Here is a 9,572-nt window from a genome sequence, read left to right on the forward strand (position 1 = left end):
CAGCGCCCCTCAGAAGCCCCAGTCACAGCATCGGAGGCTGGTGGTGATGGGGTTTCAGTGGGAAGGGCCAGCTGGAGTTGACAGAGCACTGGGCGAGGAGCCAGCAGGCTGGGCTTTAGCCCCTGCTCACCCAGACTTGCTGGAAGGATCCCTAAGGAACTTCTCCTTCCAGTTTAGGAGGCTGGAGGCCAGAGGGGTTAAGCAGGAAAAGGTGAGGTCAGCACAGCAGGTGTTAGATACGAGGTCAGATCACTCTGGGCCTCGTGGGTGGAGTTGGGGCCCCGAGGAGCCCATAAAGCGGGGGAGGGAGAGATCTGACTTCATTCCTTCACTTGCCTCTTAATTCCGGCTGTCGGTTCACTGTCCTTGCTTCCTGACCGGGGAGACGAGCGCCTTAAACAAACCCAAACCTCTGAGAACACAGGGGGTGAGGCAGGGCAACCGGGCCTTGTGCACAGCGCTGCCAGGCGGATTCGGGTAAATCCTCTCTCCTTCCGTTCCCCCCACCACCTTCTCTCCCAATGTTCCTTCCCAGACAGACCAAACATTCTCACGGAGAGGAAGGGTGCCCCCGCAGCCGCTTGGAGGTGTGTGGGGTGGTGGGAAGAAACTGGCATCAGCTATACTTGTCCAGGTACTGTTTGGGGACCCAGGGCGATTCCCCTCCCGCCTCTGAACCTCAGTTTCCTCAAGTGTAGAGTGTAAAAGAGCCACAGCCCAGCTGCCAGTCTACCTTCCTCCGGTTCGGCTCCCGGGTCCTGCCTGCGTAGGAATCTACTGAAAACACAAATTCAGTTCTGACCATCTTCCCGCTCAACGCCTCTGCACAGCGCTTTGCAACATACCCAGAGTGACACTTGGTTGGCCCCCGTGGCTTCCTGGACCTAACACTTGGCCCCGCTCCCCTCTCCTGCTCCATTTCTCTCCCCTGCCAGCTTCCCTTCTGGAGTTTCAAGATGTCTGCTCTTTCCTGGCCTTGGGGCCTTTGCACTCGCTGTCCCCTGCCTGAACTATGTTTGCGGGACACCCTCTCTGAGTCAACTTCCTCATCTGTCCCCTAAACCTGCCTCTCTGCCCTTGGCCCTCGGAGCTACCTGCTTGCTTCCTGCCCGGTACTCAAGGCTTTGAGGATGGGAACGCTTGCCCCATGCCTGGCTCCCCACCCCAGGCCACAAGCCACAGTGGATGGGGCAGCAGATCACCTTGTGCCCGTCTCTGCCTCCTCAGCTCTGGCCTGGCTGGAAGTGGGACACTGGAAGTGTTCAGGGATTTAAAAAAACAAAAACAAAAAAACAAAACCCAGATTCTGGAGTGCCTCCTGTGTTTTCAGAAGGGCTGAGGGCTGAGCCAGGGTGTGGCACCAGGGCAGATCCGGAGTGGGCCCTGTCCAGGGAGGGGCCTGGGACTGAGAAAGCCTCTGTGGCCTTTTCGGAGCCACTTGCCCCTGAATGGGTGGACCGGGGTCCCAGGGGCCTTGCACCCAGCCAGACAGGTTCCCTAGCCAGTTTGGCAGGATTGCTGTGGCCAGTGTGGAGCTCTGCACCTGTGGCCTGGTTACCTGGTAAAGGGTTTCAGACTCTGGGCCCAGGGGATCTGGCCTCAGTCCCCCTGGCTCCCTGGCCTTCTCTGCATGAACCTCAACAACATCCACCCGGTGATTCCTACTTGTAGGTGCTCTGCTTGGGCTAGGGGCCAGCAACGAGTGGAGTGGCGAGGACGGGTCCCCGGCCTTTTGTGGAGTTTACAGGGCGGGAATATCAAGTTATACCCAGTGGCTGGGGTGTGGGAGGAGGGGAGCAAGGGGTCTCTTGCAAAAGCTCTACCTTAGTTTCCCCAACCCAAGATAAGATTCTGAGGGTAGTGGCTAATGTAGAGGTGATCCAGAAAACACCCATGGGTGCATGGCGAGGTGAGACGCAGAGGGGAAGGAGCCCAGATGGGTGGCATTGGTTGGCAGGCCCCCAGGTGTGGGCACCTGGGGCTGCTCCCCCCGCCCCCTGTGCAGAATCCCCCCAGGGTCAGCCCAGTCCCACTGCCAGCCAGCCAAGGTACTGACCCACCAACTCCTGCCAGGCGTTGGCTGCTGCAAGGTTGGGGATGATAGGATTAATTCTGAGGTTCCCCTCTGGTGCAGTGTGTCACTGACAAAGCACTTCCTGGGTGTAGCCTGGGATGGGTTCAATGACAGCGTCTGCTCCAACTTTTAAGGCCCTTTCTGAGGCCATCTAAGGAGTGGCAGGTTCTACAAATCATACCTCTTCCCCTCATCCCTCACCGCGACAACATGCGCAGCTAAAACTTTTAGGGGACGTCCGGTTGTCCCCAAAATTATTCAGAATAAACGCTAGTCTCTATGGTCAAGGCAGCCAGCAATGGTCCGAGCCTTAAGTGAGTCGGATCCCACTTGCATTCAGCCTCGTCCAGCCTGCCTGTCTCTGCCTGCGCTCGGTTCCAGCCGGGCTGCCTTCCAACAGTTCCCGGCACCTCAGTGGCCTTTTCCAGCCTCGAGGCCTTTGGTCATTCCTGCTGCCCATAGCATCCACTTCGCCCTGTCGTTTCTGTTCTCACCTGGTCTTGCTCAGGCAGCAGTCGCCTGACCAACACCCCTTTATACTGGGACACACGCCCTGTGGCCTCCTTGTCCCTGTATTTCAGATGGGGTTAGGTGTTCGCTTGTTGAGTGGCCCTGTCTGCATGCTATGGTACCCAGTCACTCAGGAATGTTTGCTGAAGGAATGAACAAACACTCGACAGCGATCCAGAACCAGACTCCCAGGCCCGCAGGTGCCCCTAGCTCAGAGCACAACCTGGTCACCGTCTGCTATGCACCATGTCTCCGGCCATGAGGGGCCACTCCCCAGACGTAATTATCAAGGGAGATCTGCTCTTCACATTCCCGGAGCCAGAAGCACAAGCAAGCTCTAGATCAATCAGGGCCATCACCTTCCGAATGAAGACAGCAGGACCTGAAGCCCAGACATAAGGACAGGGCAGAGGAGCCTGCCAGTGGTTGGTAGGTTCGCTGGTTGCCTTGGGCCTGGAAGTGAGACAGGCTGTAGAGAAGGCAGAGAGTCCTGGGTGGAGGAGGGAGACCCCAACTCAGACTCTTCCCCCTGGAACCTTGACCTGGTAAGGGAGGGCATATACATCAAGCTTCCTTAAACCACTGAAATCCACTCTGGAAAGTTAAGCCAAAACGAAACAAGCCAGGAATGTATTGGGAGACTACAGATTAGCTCACAGAAGCAAAAGAGTAAGTGAGGAACCAGACGTTGGAAAGGGCTTGTCGGGCCAGGATATTTAGGGAACAGAATTCATGGGCAGCCTTTGGGATGAATGTACTTTTGCTCCCATCCTTGAGTCATTTTGCTCACGACTCAAATTTCCTTAATATGTAGAGAGTTCCTATAAGTCAATAAGAGAAATAAAATTGCAATAGGAAAATGAGCGAGAATGTGAACTGACAGCCCACAGAACAGGGAACACAAACGACTCTTAAACGTATAGAAACGATGTTTAGTCTTATTCAAAATAGAAGCCTGCTTTGGAGCCTGTGTCGCCCTCTCTCTCTCTGCTTCTCCTCCACTCACGCTCTGTCTCTCTCTCTCTCTGTCTCAAAAATAAACATTAGAGAGATTAAAAAACGAAGAAACAAAATAGAAGTGCAAATTGAAACCACAGTCCAATACCAGTGTTCACATATCAGATTGGTGTTAAAGAGAGAAAGAGGCAGGTTTCTACACTCGGGATGATCTCCTGCACAAACTATTAAGTGAAAAAAGAAGGATTCGAGGACAGAGTATTGTGTACATGCACATGTCTGGTAAAGCCTGTTTCCTGTCTCTTCATTCTGGATCCACACCTTCGTCCTGTAGCAGCTCCTGTTTTTGTGCTCTGCCCAGGTCCTAGCAGGGGTGTTCCCACGCACCCCTGCCCTGGCCCGCCTGTGCTTTGGCTTTTACTGTCCATACCTGAGATTCTTTAGAGGGGGCTTTTACTGGAGCCATTTGTCCCTCCATGCAGAGAGCTGGAAGTGTCCCCCCAGGATGGCCCTTCGCTGGCGACTAACAGGTTGGGGAGCGCGAAAGCCCGGCATCCCAGTTCAGCGTGGGGAATGCTGACACGGGAGGCTCAGTCTCCTGGGGGGTCTGCGGGAGCTGCCCTTGGTAGGTCTCTGCCAGGGCTCCCAGGCTTACCTGGTTTCTTCCCTCTTCTGTCTGCTTCCCCCGCTTCCCTCACCACTCTCTCCAGGGTGCTCCTCCTTCATACATCACTGCCACATAAATCAGGATCTGCTTCTGGGAACCGTGATCAAGTCACCTCCTCTCTCCTCCACCTGCTCTTTCTTCTTCCCTGCCTTCCGCCATGCACGGAGGGCTTATAATGTGCTAGCCATTTCCTTACAGTAGTGTCGTGAATAATATTAATAAAAATACTAAAAAATAATGTTAGCAAAATAGCCAACATGTACTGAGAGGTGTCTACGTACCAGGCCCCGAGTTGAGCACTATGTATGCATTACCCTGTCTAATCCCCACCACAATCCTTATGATGTAGGCATTATGATGGCCCCCACTTTACAGGTGGGGGAACTGAGGCTCCCAGAGCTAAGCAACTTGCCTCAGGTCCTGTGTAGGAAGGGCAACTGGCTTTGAACCCTTTGTGTTGAAGTTTGTCTCTACTGCCAAACTCATATCCACTATTAAATTGAACATCGCATGATGTGGTGAGTTCGAGAGTTCCGTGTGTAAGGCAAATCTGTGATTTCAAAGCAGGCAAATAAGGAAAGATCATTCATTGTTGCAAAGGATTCCCTACTTTGTGATCTTTCCTTCAAAAACACACATCCCACGCTCAGGAGCAAATCCCGGATGAGAAATAGGATCCCAAGGTAGCCCCTGGTTTGCAGAGGTGGGAAGGGAGCCCCACCACTGGGAAAGGTGTCCCCGGCCCCACTGCCGCGAACTATTCTATTCGGCCTTCTGATTTCCTGAGACTGTGGGCGGGAAACCGGGTGGGGGACAGAGTAGAGAGGCTATTGGTACATTTGCATACTTTACTAGAGAGACTCCTTGCATTTCAACCCTGCTTCTCCTTTCTGACCCATGTGCCACACGGAACCACGAGACTCCACCCTTGGTCCTGAGCCTCCATGTACTGACGCCAGGCAGGTGAGTCTGCCTAGGGGGGAAGGAGGGTTCCTGGAAGCCACTCCCCCACAGAGATGGCTAGAAACAACTTAACTATACAAGGAAGCACCTGGGAATGTGTAAGTATAGCCCACTCAGCCCAGAGACCCTACCTCCAGCTTGTCTCCCTGTAGTATGCACAGTTCTCAGATGTCTGTGGCCACTCTAACACCACCCTATTCCCCGGGGGAAGAGTGAAAGGGAAGGCAGACCGTGGTCTTGGCACACTGTGGTTAGATATCTTTCTGATGCAAAGTTTTATGCAGCATATGCTCAGGCCACAGATGGCTGGTCATACAGCAGACCAGCCAGAGGCCACCAACATTCTCGGAGGCCTCTTGCCCGAGAGCTGTGCCCAAGAGAACCTTCCACATTGGATGCATGGGCACTCTGTGCCCTTCTCTCCGCGGGGCTGGAAAAACCAAGGCCACTTCAGAGGAAGCTAAGGGTCCAGGGAGATATCGAGAAATCAAGAAATACGTAGTTGTGATTCAGCAGGGGGGCCCTGGCCTGGAGCCTGCACAGGATCTGAACAGGTCTTCCCTGCACTTTCCTCTTATTTCACTGCTTTTCTAGATCCAGGGTCTTATATTCAACCCCAGAACCTGTAAGTCAATCAGGGGCTTTTGACTACGTTGACTGATAAAAATATCACCGGCTGGAAGCTACAAACAGTGTTCTCCACTGTTTCTCTGTCTAGAAAAGCAGCCGACACATAAGAGGCTTCTGATGAATGAAGGACAGTAATTGTTTGTTGAGCCCTTTACAGAAGCCACAGGCACACCCCTGTTGTGGGTTATCTCCTTCACTTCCAAGGATAGCCCTTTTCCAGATGGATAAATAAAGCCTCAGAAAGGAGAATATACTTGTCCAGGGTCACGAGGGCGTGGTGAGACTGGGATTCGAAACCGTCTGCCAGCCTGAGTACTGCCTTGATAAAGATAGAAAGAGGAGGGGTCTGATTCCGGCTTCAGGAACCAGGCGGCAGAGAGGGCCAGAGCTCTGGCTACACCGGAATGTTCCCATGACCCTCTTCTCCCTGTCTGCTCTTTTCTTCTCCGCAAGTCCCACTGTCCCTGAGCAGACTCTTCCCTGGGAGTGCAGGGCAAGAAGCAGAAGAAGGAGTGGGGTGCCCAGAGGACCCCAGACCCATACCCCTCGTGGAGAGCAGCTCCCTGCAGGTTGAGTGCCTTTGCTGGTCAAGAAGGGACATGGGTATCTGGGGAAGGGACTGAGGGAGGAAGAAAGGAGCCGTTCCTCTTCAAAGGGGTGTCAGCCCTCCAATCCCAAGGAACCCTCAGTGTTTTAGTCTGCAGAGTCTAGTCCCAAAACTGCAGGAGCCCAGCACCCTGAGAGGACCCCCTGTTCATCCCTTGCTTCTGGGCAGATCCCCTGGGCAGTCATCTCTTAGAGCCATTGAATCCCTGAGCATTGAGTATAAATATAAAAACCAGAGTAACCTGTGTTCTTTCTCTTGGTTCTCGGTTCTAAAGACATAGAAAAACACAACAGAAAGATAAAATAACCCACCACTTAGAAATAACCAAGTCCCCCAACATTTTATGATGGTAAATTCCAAACATACGGAGCAGTTGTAAGAATCACGCAGAGACCTCCCACACACTCACTACCTAGATTCTGCAGTTCACATTTCCTCGTTTGTGTGCTCACAGCTCCATCACCCAGCCTCTATATATCCATCCATTTATCGTATGTTTTTTAAGTGTATTTATTCATTTTGAGGGGGCGGGGAAAGGGCAGAGAGAGAAAGGGAGAGAGAGACACTCCCAAGCAGGCTCCACACTGTGATCACAGAGCCTAATGTGGGGCTCGAACCCACAAACCCGGAGATCATGACCCGAGCCGAAGTTGGATGCTTAAATCAACCAACTGAACCACCCAGGCGTCCCCATTTATCTTATTTTTGATGTGTTTCCTACTATAGTAGGTGAAGACAACAGTGTCCTCTCCCGAAACGCTTCAGCATGAATATTATTAGAGTGAAATTGTTAAAAAAACCCAAAAAAATTTTCATTATGGAAATTTTCGAAAGTTGAGAGAATAGTGTGATTATACCAGAACATCCATCATCCGGCTTCAGCAATTGTCAACATTTTTACTGCCTTGTTTTATCCATCCCATCTTTTTTTTAATGAAAAATCACTAATTTTCTAATAATAAGTTTTACCTTACATTATAAAAGTAACAGGCATTTGATGGATGTTCCATCTGTGGGTAAAAACTTGGTGGGGAGTGGCACCTGGGTGACTCAGTCGGTTGAGAGTCTGACTCGATTTCAGCTCAGGTCGTAATCTTATAGTTCGTGGGATCAAGCCCCCCAACTTGGGATTCTTTCTCTCCTCTCTCTCTGCCCCTCCCCCGCTCTTGTGCACCCTCCCCCCCTCCCCCCCCAAATAAATAAGCAAACATTAAAAAAATTATTACAAAAAAAGCTTGGTGGGGAACAGGATATTCACACAAATATCACTCAGAAATCACATATTACTTGGGGCGCCTGGGTGGCTCAGTCGGTTAAGCGTCTGACCTCGGCCCAGGTCATGATCTCACGGTCCGTGAGTTCGAGCCCCCGTGTCGGGCTCTGTGCTGACAGGTCTGAGCCTGGAGCCTGCTTCTGCTTCTGTCTCCCTCTCTCTCTGCCCCTCCCCAGCTCACACTCCGTCTCTCTCTCTCTCTCTGTCTCTCTCAAAAATAAAAGTAAAACATTAAAAATTGTTTTAAAATATCACTCCCTAGTAAATCTGTCCATAATTTCTTTAGCTGTTCTCCTTTGCTGGAGTTTGTGTATTTTTCTGCTTTCTCACCAGTGTAAGTAATGCTGCACTGAACAACTTTAAGTTTTAATTTATTTGAGTAATCTCTACACCCACCGTGGGCCTGGAACTCACGGCCCAGAAATCAGGAGTCACATGCTCTTTCGATGGAGCCAGCCAGGTACCCTTGAACAGCTTTGTATGTTCACCTCTGCTGTGCCTCCGATCGGTCTCTTCAGGAAGATTCTAAGGAGGGAGAGCAGAGAGGAGGACGGCTAGCTTTTAAAGGCATTTGGTAGGTCCTGCCAAGTGGCCTTCCCGCATTCCAGAAAGGTTGTACCAACGGGCACGCCCACCGGCAGCGGAGCACCTGCTCCACAGCTCGCTGGCAAGCTGGGGATTAGTATAAATCATTAAAACATTTACCAATTGAAGACATCCCCAATGCATATTACTGTTTTCTTTGATTATGAATATGCCTGGTTCTGTGGTTTTCCTTGTGCGTATTGTCCGTTTGCCTCCTTGGCCCTTTCTCTGCCTGTCGTGGAGTTTTTTTCTTATCCATTCTGGGTGGTTGTGGGGATTAACATGAGTTAATGCTTGTGAGGAGCCACAACAGCACAGAGGAAGCGTCCCGTCCCACTGGCTAGGGTGCCACCCCACTGCCTGGGTCAAATTCTGATTCTGCTGCCTATTGGCTGGGCCACCTACCCTTAGCGTGCCTCAGTTTCCTCCTCCGTGTTAGGGGTTATTATGAGGATGGCGGGAGATGCTGCGTGCAAAGTGCTCAGAACTATTTCCCTCCCTTACCGAGCCCTCGCCAAATGCCACCATTATTTGTACATTAAGGAAATCAGCCTTTTGTTCTATCTGTTGCCAGTCACTTCCTTTTCAAATCTGAGAGCTTTTTGGTGTCACTGGGCAGGCTCCCGCGGGGGAAGGGGGGGGTGAGGAGCTGAGGAGTTTAGTGTTCACTGAGCAATGTCTTGGAAGGAATGTCTACTACTTGAAAACATTCTCAGAGCCATGAAGATAGGCTGGTTGGCCCCAAACCAAAACCCAAATCAGTCCCAAGGAAGATTTCGCAACTTCCTTTGAGAGATGCCTCCCGGTATCCCAGGCTTGGGCCGGAGAGTCCTGCTCAATGGCTAACCCAATTTTTTCCTGCTCCCCCGGCTTCTCTCCACCCTCCTTGGGTGGAGACAGCAGGGACTTTAACCCCAAAGAGAGCTCTCCCAGGGTTTGGCAGGTGGGACTCACCTCAGAGCCAGGTGAGGCCCGAAGAGGGCGAGACCAGGCCCTCTCTGTTTCAGCCCACGCCCTGTTTCCATTCCCTTCCCGTGACTCAATAGGGGAGGGGCCTTGGGGCCACTCACCGTGTCTTCTCAACCTGCCCCTCATTCCTGGATTCCTGGAGGTCTCTCCGGTCTGCCTGGAGGAGCAGGGGCAGCCGGAGCCAGAAGCGGGCACCTCAGTTGGGGTGGCTTGAAGAGGCCACACCCACTCTGACTGCCCCGCTGGAGTCGTTCACCTCCTGGCCTCTGGAACGTGGCTGGGAACTTGAAGTTGTATCTTGGCCCTACCTCTGTCCCCCATCACCTGACCTCCTGGG

This window comes from Lynx canadensis, chromosome E1 (genome assembly GCF_007474595.2).
Source record: "Lynx canadensis isolate LIC74 chromosome E1, mLynCan4.pri.v2, whole genome shotgun sequence".
Taxonomy (NCBI): domain Eukaryota; kingdom Metazoa; phylum Chordata; class Mammalia; order Carnivora; family Felidae; genus Lynx; species Lynx canadensis.